Raw genomic sequence first — 15,121 nt, forward strand, 5'->3', positions numbered from 1 at the left:
CTAGCTCCACTCCTATTCCCCAGGCGCTCTCTTTTGATGACTTCTGTAACCGTAATAGCCTTGGTTTTATGCATGTTAACATTAGAAGCCTCCTCCCTAAGTTTGTTTTATTCACTGCTTTAGCACAATCTGCCAACCCGGATATTCTAGCCGTGTCTGAATCCTGGCTTAGGAAGAAAATTCTGAAATCTCCATCCCTAACTACAACATTTTCAGACAAGATAGAACTGCCAAAGTGGGCGGTGTTGCAATCTACTGCAAAGATAGCCTGCAGAGTTCTGTCCTACTATCCAGGTCTGTACCGAAACCATTTGAACTTCTACTTTTAAAAATCCACCTCTCTAAAAACAAGTCTCTCACTGTTGCCGCCTGCTATAGACCACCCTCTGCCTCCAGCTGTGCTCTGGACACTGTAAATGATTAGTTATTGGAGAAACAAGACCAAGATGAGACTCTGGACAAGGCGGATACGTTATATTTGAGGCCTTTAATCAAGCATAATAATATCTGGCAAACGTGCCGCACGGCTCCTATTCGTCCAACCCTTAGGGAGCTTTCGGAAAAAGAGAAGGTACGACATATTTGGGCAGTACATTTATACATTGAAATGACGTAGGTAGATTCTAGTAGTCCTGGCTCCTGGTTGGTTGTTCGTAGGTGATAGACAGTCCTCTCCAGCCTGGCGTCAGTATCCCATTGGTTCTCGACAGAGTTCTTTGTCTTTGTAGCCCATCCCAAAGGGTTTTGAGCAGTGTATATTTATGGGTTGTCAGTGTGTTTTATCTTAAACCCCCACCCTGGTGAGACGTGAAAATTACTCATATGTGCATGTTTCAAACTCCACCAGAGGATCCTCCTGTTGTCGGAGGGGGAACATCAGTGCAGGGTCATTATTTGGTGCAATAGCAGAAGTAATAACTCGAGAAAGCAGGGAGCGGGCACATGGGATGCAACAACAGCCACAGAGGGTTAATATTGCAACAAACACAGAGATAGAGACCAGAATAGAAGAGACCAGGACCTTATATTTACCAAATGCATCCATCCAGGAGTCCCACGTGCTGGTATCAACCCCAGAGTGGGATTTAATTTTACCATTCAGGGTACGTAGTCCTTCTAACGCAACAGTGAGACTGCCATCAGAGGCTGTGTTATTGGGGATAAATGTGCAACATTGCTCCCCAAACATAAAACATATCCCACCCTTCTCAGCCAGCAACATGTCAACGGCAATGCGATTTTGAAAAGCCATAAGGGAGGTAGCCGCCAGTTGACCATGTACGGCCTCAAAACCTTGTTGAGTCCAGTTCCCTAATTTTTTGACATTGAAATGTATATAGTTAATGCGGTCAACATTTTTATTCACAGTGCACCACCAGCAGAGAGATGATTCAAAACCTGCGGCGACCTGGTCCACCAGCTTGTACTCATCAGGGACCCCCCTAGGAACACCTATAGCATCAATATACGTGGGATCCCCAACAGTCAGGGCTGCTTCCCGCTTGGTTCTGGTAGGCAGAAACTGTGGGTCCACAGCCTGTATCCGGGTCACCAAATCACCCACACCTATAGGGTAAACAGAGATAGGCAGTAGAAGTGTTACAAGCGCACAAGTACCCGTAGCCTTATTGGGAGGTCTGTCAAACAGCCGAGGTCCCCCACACCACCACCAGATGTCAGCCCTGATCACTGGCTTAAAAACACCAACTACTACGATAGTATTTGTACACCAACCAGCAGGGAGCAAACCTAACTGTAGTATACCCCCTGTCATGTTAATACAGGAGAATTCGGCCCTGGCAACATCAGAGGAAAATACTGGTGCCCTGTCCGTAGCGGAGACAACCGGGTAAACTGCATCCCACAAGAAACAATTACCAGTCGGATTGTCTTGGTCCATAAGGGGCATTAAACATCCGATCTCGACAGTAGCCGGGACAATGCGGAGCAATGGTCGGGCACCCATGCAAACTACACAACTAGTGGGGGTTGTATTGGCTGCTTGTTCGGTCAATAATAACCAATTGTTAGACAAACCTGAGATACCTGTAGCAACCCGAATGTTCTCATCCGGGGTAGGGGTGGTGACCACTAAAACAGCAGAACCCCACCCATCCCTGTGCTGGGGTAGGGTATGTGGCTTTGCCATATCGTCACGCACCGTCACAGAAGTAGGCTGTGGTTGTGGCGTAACACAGATATATAGTGTGAAATGGACTTCAGCCCTGTCGGTATCTACATATGGGGCCAACGTAAAAACCTGACACCCCATAGTGGTCCCAGGTCGTACAATCAGCTTTAGTTGAAAACCAGTGCGTGAAAATGTAAGCCGTTTGCGCCAGGCAAGAACAACCCGTCCCTTGGAATAGCTGGACCAGTCATGCCCTGTTTCCGCCACCAGGTTTTTCCAAGACCACTCACCATATCCCCGTTTGGTTATATACCAGTTAAAACTGGAATAGGTCCAGGCAGGTAGCCCCAAACTATTTTGCGCATGACCCAAAAGGCCCCAAGGCAGGTAAACAGTGGTGGTGGCATTGAAAGGCAAACACAAGGTGGTGCTCTTCAACTCCTGGGGGGTGCACTTAGTGACCCCCACCTCACGCCTAGAAATGGTATGGTCTTGTGGTAGATAAGAGGGAAAAGAGAGAGAGTTAGTTTCACCTGGCAGAGTAGAATTCAGTGTGTGAGTCTGTAGTGGGTGCATCTGTTGGTCTATAAGCCATGTGAGTGTACATACAGTGACTCCTCCCATGAGAAGAAAAATAACAAACAGGGGTCCGGAGATCCCCAACCGTTCCCAAGGAGTACGGTGTGACTTAGTCAGTGAATATGGGGCTAAACCTCCCATTTTCCCTGACTAAGGAGGTGCAAGATTTGGGGCCGAATGTAGACCACTTAGGTCGGTTCTGACTTCCGTCAGTGTGCGGGAAGGGGTTGGAGCTGGTGTACAATGTGTGAGGTGGTGCCAAGGTGCGCCCAATTTACCTTTGACCTGGACTGAGTGTGAAGTAACCTCCTTCACTTCGTACGGACCAGTCCACCTGGGTTCCGTTCCAGCCACTTTCTCTTGTGGACCTTCACCCTTACACAGTCTCCAAGTTTTACCTTCAGTGGTGGCGTGTCCCCCGGCAGCTCCACCTCCTGGACCTTGTGAACCTGGGTAGAGAGTGCTGCAGAGAGAACCGTCAGTTTTTTCACATAATTAGACATTACAATTTATTGCACATCAAGGGCGGGCATATGACCTCCCTCCCTTGGTGGGCCAGGCATGACTCTACCAGTCATTATCTCATGAGGAGAGAGATGGGTGCCTGATCCTGGTGAGGCTCTCATGGCCATCAACGCCAGGGGCAGGGCTTCGACCCATTTCAACTTCGACCCGGCACATACGTTTGACTTGCGCGTTCCATGAGATCTTGGGATTGTGGCCTATAACTGACTTCGCATCCTCCCCCGCCGCTGGAATTCCCTCTACCCATTTGGAAAACCTATCCACCATCACTAAATAGGTATTGTTTCCCATTAACCACCTTATCCGCCCCCATGTCTGTGTATTCTATGCTAATATCCTGAAATCATGCATTAGGTAATGGGTATGAGCCCATTGGTGTTCGATATGGTTTCTTTGGGTTGTGTCTGTCACAAACATTGCATTCGTCACAAAATAAATCATAAAATAAATAAGTCAGTCATATTTTTTATGTGAGGGCCTTTTGGAGGGTCTTTAGTTTGCCTTCGTGTGTGTGGGGCCATGTGCTTCTCATAAAAGTTCTGGGTCCATCAGTGTGGACTGCTTCATGGGCATGGGCTGAGTCTCTATAGATATTCACAGTCTTTCCTTTTCCTCTGATGAGGGCCTGCGTCAATCCGATGATTTCAGCTAATTGGGCCGATGCTGGTTGAGGGATGATGGCTGATTGAAGGGTGACATCCCGAGGTGAGCTGTTTTTTTTTTGTTTTTTTTTCAATAGCTTTTGCTACTGCAGCAACGTATCTGGAGCATGTTGTCTGTTCTACCTCAATGTGGTCAAGTTTGGAAGAGTAGTACATCAAGACCCTTCTCTCCCCCTCTTGTTTCTGGAATAGGACGGATGAGGTAAATCCCTCCCTTTCAGAAACATCCAAATGGAACTTGTTCTTGTAGTCAGGTGCAGTCAGAGCTGCTGCCGCTGATAGATCTGTTTTCAGGAGTGCTATGGCTGTTGATGCTTCAGCCGTCCAGGCCAGGGGTGCATGGAGGTTCCTTGATCGTAGGATGACCGGTGCTGCCACCCCCTCTGGGCCACACACAATGGTACAACACCTGATAGGAGGGGTCAGGTGCATCCTGTCTTCGTCCCAGTCTGCAGTGTAGAGGCAGTCATCGGTTTCTGTTGCATTGAGTGTGCAATGGATCTCAGCTTGGGGAGTCTTATATGGGTGCAGTGTAGATTTGAGCTTTCAGTTGGTTGAACTTAAACTGGATGTGAGGGGTGGCAGGCCCTGTGGGTAGGCATTTTGGCCAGTACACTTCTGGGGTTTCAGACAGTGTGGGCATCTTTTATGGCCAGGGCATGGTGTTCCCTGCCATACCTTGAAACTGTGGTTGGTTGTAATCTTGCTGTTGCTGCTGCATGTGGCTGGGCCCTGGGTGGTTGTATTGTAGAGGAGGGGGTCCTCTTCCCCCTCCTCATCCTGTGTTCGTGGCTTTGGGTAGTAGTGTTTTCATTGCAGTTGGTGTAGCCATGTAGAGGCTCCTCCATGTAGGCTGGGCATCTGTCCCATCAAGGCGGTCTTCCAAGGCTGGTACTCAACGAAGCGTGGATCAGCTGCTGGGCGTAGGGGAAGTTGGCAGGCCCCTTCCTGCTCCTTTCAGTGCTTGTGTCAAGCCTATGATTTCAGCTAATTGTCTGTGTTTGGAGTAGAGGAGAACTGAATAAGATCGTGGCCTTCTCTCTTTAGGAGGCCCGGTTGAGATCCACCTTCCCTTCCTTGTGGGTAGTTCAGCAGGGACCCACCTGGGCCTTGTAGTGCTGTGGGGCTTGAGCACTCGGGCCTTTCTTCACAGACGAGGTGGCCTTCTTGAATCCCCACAGTCATGTTCCCTTTTAGCTGTCCTCCCTGCACCATGAAGACCGGGGCCTGTATGGCTGCTGGTGTGGTGTGGGTTTTTAAATGGGTTGTGTGGGAGGTATGCGAATGGATTTTGTGAATAGGGAGGTGGCACTTCAGTCTTCTCTTCCTGTGGCAGAGGCGGGTATAGAGAGAGCGGGGCCGATGGGGTGGTCACGGTGGGCGGTGGTGTGTTGTGGTTGTTGATTGTGCCTTCTCTGACGTCATCTGAGGCCCCAGCAAGCACCCCCATCATATCAGGTTTATTTTGTGGGCGTGTCCTTTTTGTCTCCTCTATTGCCCATGTCCCTATTCTCAGCTCCGCCTCCGCTCTCTCTCTCTCCTTCGTTCCTTTTTTCTTGAAAAAATGGCTGCTATTCTTTTCTGCCTCACTCTCTTTCCCTAGTGCTGAGTTGTTCCCTTGATGGGGCAACTCCACTAATGTAACCTGCCTGGGTCCATCTTAGCCTAATTTCCCCCCATATCTTCTTTATTGATTTATATTCCTGTTTTCCTCCTGCCCTTTCCTGTATTCTCTGATCTAAATATTCATTGAATTTGAGTTTGGGAACGGTAATTGAGGCCATATTGACGATTCACTATGTCTGGGTCCGATAAAAAATTATGTAAAACAATTAAAAACAACTAAATGTGCTAACACGACATTGCGCTATGGCCCTCAGCAACTATGTGCACTTAGCCCGTCACTTGGTCGAAACCAGCGATGTATCCCTGGTGCCCACACAGACTTATCTCTCGTGTTTCACCCTCGTGCACACAGAGCTTTGTCAAATTACTGTACTATAATATCGAAAAGGGATATTCGCGAGATAATTATGCGTCTAGGGTATTTTACTGGAGTAATTTTACAGGTTCACACATTTCTACTGCCTGGCGAAATGTTAGTGTCCCAAACGCCTACTTTTGGGTCAATGTCAATGCATTCAGATGCCTTCTATAATATTTGTCAAATTAATTCTAGGCAACCCCAACAGCACAAAGAGAACAGAAATCAATTCGTTACACGGCACGGCGGCCGCACAGCCCCGCCCAAACTTTTGACTCGGCGGTCAAATTTAGAGCCGGTGGTCAGTATCCCTCGGTCTCATGGAACGGTGAATCAGTGACATTAATCTGGAGAGATCAGGTTTAATTCCTTCACTCCTAGTCCAATTATTTAGCTTATTAACTGATGCTCCTAGTGGGATGCTACTCCACTAGTTACATAAAACATTTCATCATCTCATTCATATTTCATTTCATTTCAAAATTGCCAGACTATTTGGACCCGATTAAAACAGTGCATCACATTCCATCAAATTCTGTTATCAAATCCTTCACCGTAACACCTAGTCGATTTACATATCAACTACTGCCAGCCTATATGGATTAGATTTTAAACAATATATCACATTCTGTCCTCCAATTCCTCACCATGACACACAGCAATTTTATTACTGTTGCTGGACTATTTGAATCAGATTTGAACAATATATTTACACAGATATCATTATGCAAATGGCTTTGGTTATCGGAACAATTTTCATAAATTTAACGGCAATTCATACTCACACACTCAGTACTTCTGACCATAATTTGGATATTGATTATACTATAATATGCAGAATTCGATTAAACCGGTTCTGCGTACCTTTATAATGTCGAGCTCTTTGGTCAGTTTCCTGAGGCGAGTTGAATCCCCGATGGCTCCTGTAGACAGGTCGCCCGTCCTTCTAGAATCTGTCGTCAACTTGTCTTTTCTCTCATCAAATCTATGGACCGAATTCATGGATTTCTACCATCCTCTAGCTACCAATTTGTAAATGATTAGTTATTGGAGAAACAAGAAACAACAAAAATGAGACTCTGGACAAGGCGGATACGTTATATTTGAGGCCTTTAATCAAGCATAATAATATCTGGCAAACGTGCCGCACGGCTCCTATTCGTCCAACCCTTAGGGAGCTTTCGGAAAAAGAGAAGGTACGACATATTTGGGCAGTACATTTATACATTGAAATGACGTAGGTAGATTCTAGTAGTCCTGGCTCCTGGTTGGTTGTTCGTAGGTGATAGACAGTCCTCTCCAGCCTGGCGTCAGTATCCCATTGGTTCTCAACATAGTTCTTTGTCTTTGTAGCCCATCCCAAAGGGTTTTGAGCAGTGTATATTTATGGGTTGTCAGTGTGTTTTATCTTAAACCCCCACCCTGGTGGGGGTTTCCCGTGCAGTTAGTATATTGAGAAACAGAGAGATAGAGAGAGTATAACACAGAGTACAAGCCAAAATTGTATGGTTAAGCCCAGGCAGACAACAGTCAGTGAATGCGTCATTACATGTTTTAATATGTTATTACAACAACACCATATGTGAACTGATTGCCCCCCATCTATCTTCAGAGCTCGTGCTGCTAGGCGACCCAAACTGGAACATGCTTAACACCCCAGCCATCCTCCAATCTAAGCTTGATGCCATCAATCTCACACAAATTATCAATGAACCTACCAGGTATCACCCCAAAGCCATAAACACGGGCACCCTCATAGATATCATCCTAACCAACTTGCCCTCTAAATACACCTCTGCTGTTTTCAACCAAGATCTCAGCGATCACTGCCTCATTGCCTGCATCCGTAATGGGTCAGCGGTCAAACGACTTCCACTCCTCACTGTCAAACGCTCCCTGAAACACTTCAGCGAGCAGGCCTTTCTAATCGACCTGGCAGGGGTATCCTGGAAGGATATTGATCTCATCCCGTCAGTAGAGGATGCTTGTTTTTTTATATTTAAATGCCTTCCTCACCATCTTAAATATGCATGCCCCATTCAAGAAATCTAGAACCAGGAACAGATATAGCACTTGGTTCTCTCCAGACCTGACTGCCCTTAACCAACACAAAAACATCCTATGGCGTTCTGCATTAGCATCGAACAGCCCCCGTGACATGCAACTTTTCAGGGAAGCTAAGGTTCTGGGACACTGTAAAGTCCATGGAGAATAAGAACACCTCCTCCCAGCTGCCCACTGCACTGAGGATAGGAAACACTGTCACCACCAATAAAACCACTATAATTGAGATTTTCAATAAGCATTTTTCTACGGCTGGCCATGCTTTCCACCTGGCTACCCCTACCCCAGTCAACAGCACTGCACCACCCACAGCAACTCGCCCAAGCCTTCCCCATTTCTCCTTCTCCCAAATCCAGTCAGCTGGTGTTCTGAAAGAGCTGCAAAATCTGGACCCCAACAAATCAGCCGGGCTAGACAATCTGGACCCTTTCTTTCTAAAATGATCTGCCGAAATTGTTGCAACCCCTATTACTAGCCTGTTCAACCTCTCTTTCGTGTCGTCTGAGATCCCCAAAGATTGGAAAGCAGCTGCGGTCAACCCCCTCTTCAAAGGGGGGGGGGACACTCTTGACCCAAACTGCTACAGACCTATATCTATCCTACCCTGCCTTTCTAAGGTCTTCGAAATCCAAGTCAACAAACAGATTACCAACCGTTTTGAATCCCACCATACCTTCTCCACTATGCAATCTGGTTTCAGAGCTGGTCATGGGTGCACCTCAGCCACACTCAAGGTCCTAAACGATATCTTAATCGCCATCAATAAGAAACAATACTGTGCAGCTGTATTCATTGACCTGGCCAAGGCTTTCAACTCTGTCAATCACCACATCCGCATTGGCAGACTCGATAGCCTTGGTTTCTCAAATGATTGCCTCGCCTGGTTCACCAACTACTTCTCTGATAGAGTTCAGTGAGACAAATCGGAGGGCCTGTTGTCCGGGCCTCTGGCAGTCTCTATGGGGATGCCACAGGGTTCATTTCTTGGACCGACTCTCTTCTCTGCATACATCAATGATGTCGCTTTTGCTACCATTCTGTATACTTCTGACCCTTCTTTGGACATTGTGTTAACCTTTCTGATCTCCCCATCCCGGATCCGGGATCGTGAATACAGACTCAAGCTCATTACCATAACGCAACGTTAACTATTCATGAAAATCGCAAATGAAATGAAATAAATATGCTAGCTCTCAAGCTTTTTGTTAACAACACTGTCATCTCAGATTTTCAAAATATGCTTCTCAACCATTGCAAAACAAGCATTTGTGTAACAGTATTGATGGCTAACGTAGCATTTAGCATTAGCATTCAGCTGGCAACATTTACACAAAAAAACAGAAAAGCATTCAAATAAAATCATTTACCTTTGAATAACTTCAGATGTTTTCAATGAGGAGACTCTCAGATAGCAAATGTTCAGTTTTTCCTGAAATATTATTTGTTTAGGACAAATCGCTCCGTTTTCTGCGTCACGTTTAGCTATGAAAAAACCCCTGTATCCAGGATTGTGTAAATCTATCAGCAAGCTCATTAGCATAACACAACGTTAACTATTTATGAAAATCGCAAATGAAATGAAATAAATATGCCATCTCTCAAGCTTAGCCTTTTGTAAACAACACTGTCATCTCAGATTTTCAAAATATGCTTCTCAACCATAGGAAAACAATAATTTGTGTAAAAGTAGCTAGCTAGCGTTAGCATTTAGCGTTAGCATTTAGCGTTAGCATTTAGCGTTAGCATTTAGCGTTAGCATTAGCGTTAGCATCCAGCACGCAACATTAACAAAAACATAAAAGCCTTCAAATAAAATCATTTACCTTTGAAGAACTTCTGATGTTTTCAATGAGGATACTCTCAGTTAGATAGCAGATGCTCAGTTTTTCCAAAAAGATTCCTTGTGTATTAGAAATAGCTCCGTTTTATACATCACATTTGGCTACCAAAAAAAATCCGAAAATTCAGTCCTCAAAACGCGAACTTTTTTCCAAATTAACTCCATAATATCGACTGAAAACATGGCAAACGTTGTTTAGAATCAATCATCAAGGTGTTTTTCACATATCTCTTCATTGATACATCGTTCTTGGACACATGCTTTCTCCCCTGAATCAAATGGTAAAGTAGAAGCAGCTGGCAATTGCGCACCGAATTCGACACAGGACACCAGGCGGACACTTGGAAAATGTAATCTCTTATGGTCAATCTTCCAATGATATGCCTACAAATACGTCACAATGCTGCTAAGACCTTGGGCGTACGACAGAAAGTGTAGGCTCATTCCTTGCGCAATCACAGCCATATAAGGAGACAATGGAAAACAGAGCTTCAGAAATTCTGCTAATTCCTGGTTGATGCATCATCTTGGTTTCGCCTGTAGAATGAGTTCTGGGGCACTTACAGACAAAATCTTTGCAGATTCTGAAACTTCAGAGTGTTTTCTTTCCAAAACTGTCAAGAATATGCATAGTCGAGCATCTTTTCGTGACAAAATATCGCGCTTAAAACGGGAACGTTTTTTATCCAAAAATGAAATAGCGCCCCTAGAGCTCTAACAGGTTAACAACCCTCCAGACGAGCTTCAATGCCATACAACTCTCCTTCTGTGGCCTCCAATTGCTCTTAAATACAAGTAAAACTAAATGCATGCTCTTCAACCGATCGCTGCCTGCACCTACCCACCCGTCTAACATCACTACTCTGGATGATTCTGACTTAGAATACGTGGACAACTACAAATACATAGGTGTCTGGTTAGACTGTAAACTATCCTTCCAGACTCACATCAAACATCTCCAATCCAAAGTTAAATCTAGAATTGGCTTCCTATTTCGCAACAAAGCATCCTTCACTCATAATGCCAAACATACCCTTGTAAAACTGACCATCCTACCGATCCTCGACTTCGGCGATGTCATTTACAAAATAGCCTCCAACACTCTACTCAGCAAACTGGATGCAGTCTATCACAGTGCCATCCGTTTTGTCACCAAAGCGCTATATACTACCCACTACTGCGACCTGTATCCTCTCGTTGGCTGGCCCTCGCTTCATATTCGTCGCCAAACCCACTGGCTCAAGGTCATCTAGAAGTCTTTGCTAGGTAAAGCCCCACCTTATCTCAGCTAACTGGTCACCATAGCAGCACCTACCCGCAGCACACTCTCCAGCAGGTATATTTCACTGGTCACCCCAAAGCCAATTCCTCCTTTGGCTGCCTTTCCTTCCAGTTCTCTGCTGCCAATGACTGGAACAAATTGCAAAAATCACTGAAGCTGGAGACTCATATCTCCCTCACATACTTTAAGCATCAGCTATCAGAGCAGCTTACAGATCATTGCACCTGTACATAGCCCATCTGTAAATACCCCATCCAACTACCTCACCCCCATATTGATATTTTTTTTGTTTTTTTTGTCGCTCCTTTGCACACTAGTATCTCTACTTGCACACTCATCTTCTGCACATCTATCACTCCAGTGTTCATTTGCTAAATTGTAATTATTTCGCCACTACGGCCTATTTATTGCTTCACCTCCATAATCTTACTTAATTTGCACACACTGTATATAGACTTTTCTATTGTATTGACTGTACATTTGGTTATTCCATGTGTAACTCTGTGTTTGTGTCGCACTGCTTTGATTTATCTTGGCCAGGTCGCAGTTTTAAATGAGAACTTGTCCTCAACTGGCCTACCTGGTTAAATAAAGGTGAAAAAATAAATAAAAATAAAGGTATGTACAGTACATCTCTGCATTCAACAATTGCACTTGTGTGGGCTACTTAGCAAACATGTGATGACATATACCATCTAACTGTTGTCACGCCCTGACCATAGAGAGCCATTGTTTCTCTATGGTACAGTCAGGGCGTGACTGGGGTGTTCTAGTCTATTATTTCTATGTGGTGTTCTAGTTTATTATTTCTATGTGGCGTTCTAGTTTTCATATTTCTATGTTGGTGTGCTTGATATGGTTCCCAATTTGAGGCAGCTGGTAATCGTTGTCTCTATTTGGGGATCATATTTAGGTAGCCTTTTTTACACCTGTGCTTTGTGGGATATTGAGTAAGTGTATGTAGCACCTCTGTAGTCACGGTTCGTTGTTCATTTATTGTTTATTGTTTTTGTTAAGTTTCACTATTAATAAATTAGGTGGAACTGTAATCACGCTTGCGCCTTGGTCCGTTTCTAGAAACGATCGTGACAACTGTAGGATCATGATTATGAAATGGATTTAGAAATCTATGATGTCTAATCTGTCAGCAACATAAGCCATAATTACCCTTAATATTAAAGACGCTGACCGCAATGTTGGTGACTAAATATTTTAGAAACCTCTCGCTTTGGCTGGAATTTGTCAATAAGCATTCAATACATGCATAATTAATGTCTTGCATCAATTAGATACAATCTTTAGTTGAATCCATATAATTTTGTGGTCAGCCATTTTGGATACAAGGAACACTTATTTCCTGTTATATGAGCCAGACTAACTAGAATAATGCACTGCCCAGCATTACCAGAGCTGACGGCAGAAGTGTGGCGAGTTGGCATTTGCCCACCACTTTTCAATAAGGTGGAGAACCACTCAGTTTGCAAGGCAGGCTCAATGGCTCCCCGAGGGAGAGCAAAAAGAGAGCGATGGCAAAGACGTGGTGCACATGTGTGATGCAGTACGCAATTTTCGGGTACCACATTTAGCTTGTGAGTGCCACTTTCTCAACCAGTGGCCGAACTTCGCACACAGCATCTTTAAAAGTAGCTTTTGACTAATTGGACTAGCTACCATCTAAGACTGCTAGATTGTGGACCAAGACATTGTGCACCAAAGACAGGACTTCCTCAACCAGTGTCCCAGTGTTAAAGACATGAAAGGCAGATGGCCTGCTCTGTTTGAAACCTCTCAGGTGAGTCAGCAGCCAAAATATGCAGTACCAAATGAAATATCTGTACCATTATTTGAGTATTTGTCTTTCAGATAAATAAAGAATTCCAGAGGATCACCACAAAGCATCTTGAGCCAAGGTTTATGGCCATGTTGGACCAGTACATCCCTAAGCTGCTGTCCTTATTCCATTCCAAGGGAGGAGCACTTGGACATAGATTGCGGGTCGTGCTGGATGTGTTACTCCAGGTAAAGTATTCTCAGGAAAAATTCATTGTTTTATATTTTGCTGGCTGATGCTTGGTGCTGCAATTTAAGTCATAGTCCCTGCTTTAGTACCCAAGCACTATACGCCTTTTAGTAATACGGGATACTTGGATCAGTGGATGCATAGACTTCAACCCTTCACATATACACAGATTCAATCCAATGAAAACAGTGATTTTTTTCTACATCAGGGTCATGATGTGAGTTCAGTGAGGAATTTTTGTTCAGTGTTACTGAGCAATGAGCAATGAATGGTATGTGGTTTGTGTTGAATACCTAATTTCAGAACCCAAACAGTACCCCCATTTGAGAAGACAAGAGAAGTGGTTTTACATTGCTTAATTGACTACCTGGCTGAAGATGGAGGTGACCCCATGTGAGGGCAATAAAGTATTTTCTGACCTGTATATTCTATCATGTGTGTGTGTGTGTGTGTGTGTGTGTGTGTGTGTGTGTGTGTGTGTGAGAGAGAGAGAGACAGAGAATGTTCACTGCATTCTGATATAAAATAAGGGCATGTCATAATCCGGTTTGATTTAATGGAAAATTGCCTGGAAAATGTTATCCCAACATTGAAAGAATATATCTGTATTTTTACAGGAAGCTGAAGGGGGTGATGTCATGCAGGACCTGGCACAACATGTAATGAAAATCTACAGTACCAGTCAAAATTTGGACACACCTAGTCATTCCAGGGTTTTTCTACTTAAATGTTTTTTACTATTTACTATTTTTTTTATAATAGTGAAGACATCAAAACTATGAAATAACACATATGGAATCATGTAGTAACTAAAAAAGTGTTAAACAAATAAAAATACATTTTAGATTCTTCAATGTAGCCACCCTTTGCCTTGATGACAGCTTTGCACACTCTTGGCATTCTCTCAACCAGCATCATGAGGTAGTCACATGGAATGCATTTCAATTAACAGTTGTGCCTTGTTAAAAGTTAATTGGTGAATTTCTTTCCTCCTTAATGTGTTCGAGACAATCAGCTGTGTTGTGATAAGGTAGGGGTGGTATACAGAAGATAGCACTATTTGGTGAAAGACCAAGTCCATATTATGGCAAGAACAGCTCAAATAAGCAAAGAGAAACGACCATCCATTATTACTTTAAGACAAGAAGGTCTGTCAATCTGGAAAATGTCAAGATCTTTGAAAGTTTCTTCAAGTGCAGTTGCAAAAACCCTCAAGCGCTGTGATGAAACTGGCTCTCATGAGGACCGCCACAGGAAAGCAAGACCCAGAGTTACCTCTGCTGCAGAGGACACGTTCATTGGAGTTAACTGCACCTCAGATTGCAGCCCAAATAAATGCTTCACTGAGTTCAAGTAATAGAAACATCTCAACATCAACTGTTCATAGCAGACTAAGTGAATCAGGCCTGCATGGTCGAATTGTTGCAAAGAAACCAATACTAAAGGACACCAATAGTAAGAAGAGACTTGTTGGGCCAAGAAAAAGGTGAGCAGGTGAGCGAATGAACTCCGCATGTGTGGTTCCCACCGTGAAGCATGGAGGAGGAGGTGTGATGGTGTGGGGGTGGTTTGCTGGTCACACTGTCTGTGATTTATTTAGAATTCAAGGTACACTTAACCAGCATTGCCACCACAGCATTCTGCAGCGATATGCCATCCCATCTGGTTTTCGTTTAGTGGTACTATAATTTGTTTTTCAACAGGATAATGACCAAACACACCTTCAGGCTGCAGAGTGAAGGAAAAGCAACAACAAGTGCTCAGCATATGTGGGGAGCTGGTTGAGAGAATGCCAAGATTGTGCAAAGCTGTCATCAAGGCAAAGGGTGGCTACTTTGAAGAATTTGTTGAAATTCTTTTGGGTTACTACATGATTCCATTTGTGTTATTTCATAGTTTTGATGTCTTCACTATTATTCTGCAATGTAGAAAATAGCAAAAATAAAGGAAAACCCTGGAATGAGTAGCTGTGTCCAAACCTTTTACTGGTACTGTATATATATTTTTTATCCTGTTTTGCATGTTATTTTAGCA

The 15,121-nt window shown here is 44.1% G+C and overlaps 1 long non-coding RNA gene and 1 pseudogene across 1 annotated transcript in view; one reads left to right on the forward strand and one right to left on the reverse strand.

The window, feature by feature from the left end:
- The window catches only part of LOC110532401 (cryptochrome-2-like), a 30,395-nt pseudogene extending 25,313 nt beyond the window's left edge, over positions 1 to 5,082 (reverse strand).
- LOC149985561 (uncharacterized) overlaps positions 1 to 15,121 on the forward strand; it is a 338,855-nt gene that overhangs the window by 105,723 nt on the left and 218,011 nt on the right. The gene's annotated exons all lie outside the window — the stretch shown is intronic.

Source organism: Oncorhynchus mykiss, chromosome 1 (assembly GCF_057628025.1).
Source record: "Oncorhynchus mykiss isolate SJ-2025 chromosome 1, ASM5762802v1, whole genome shotgun sequence".
NCBI classification, from domain to species: domain Eukaryota; kingdom Metazoa; phylum Chordata; class Actinopteri; order Salmoniformes; family Salmonidae; genus Oncorhynchus; species Oncorhynchus mykiss.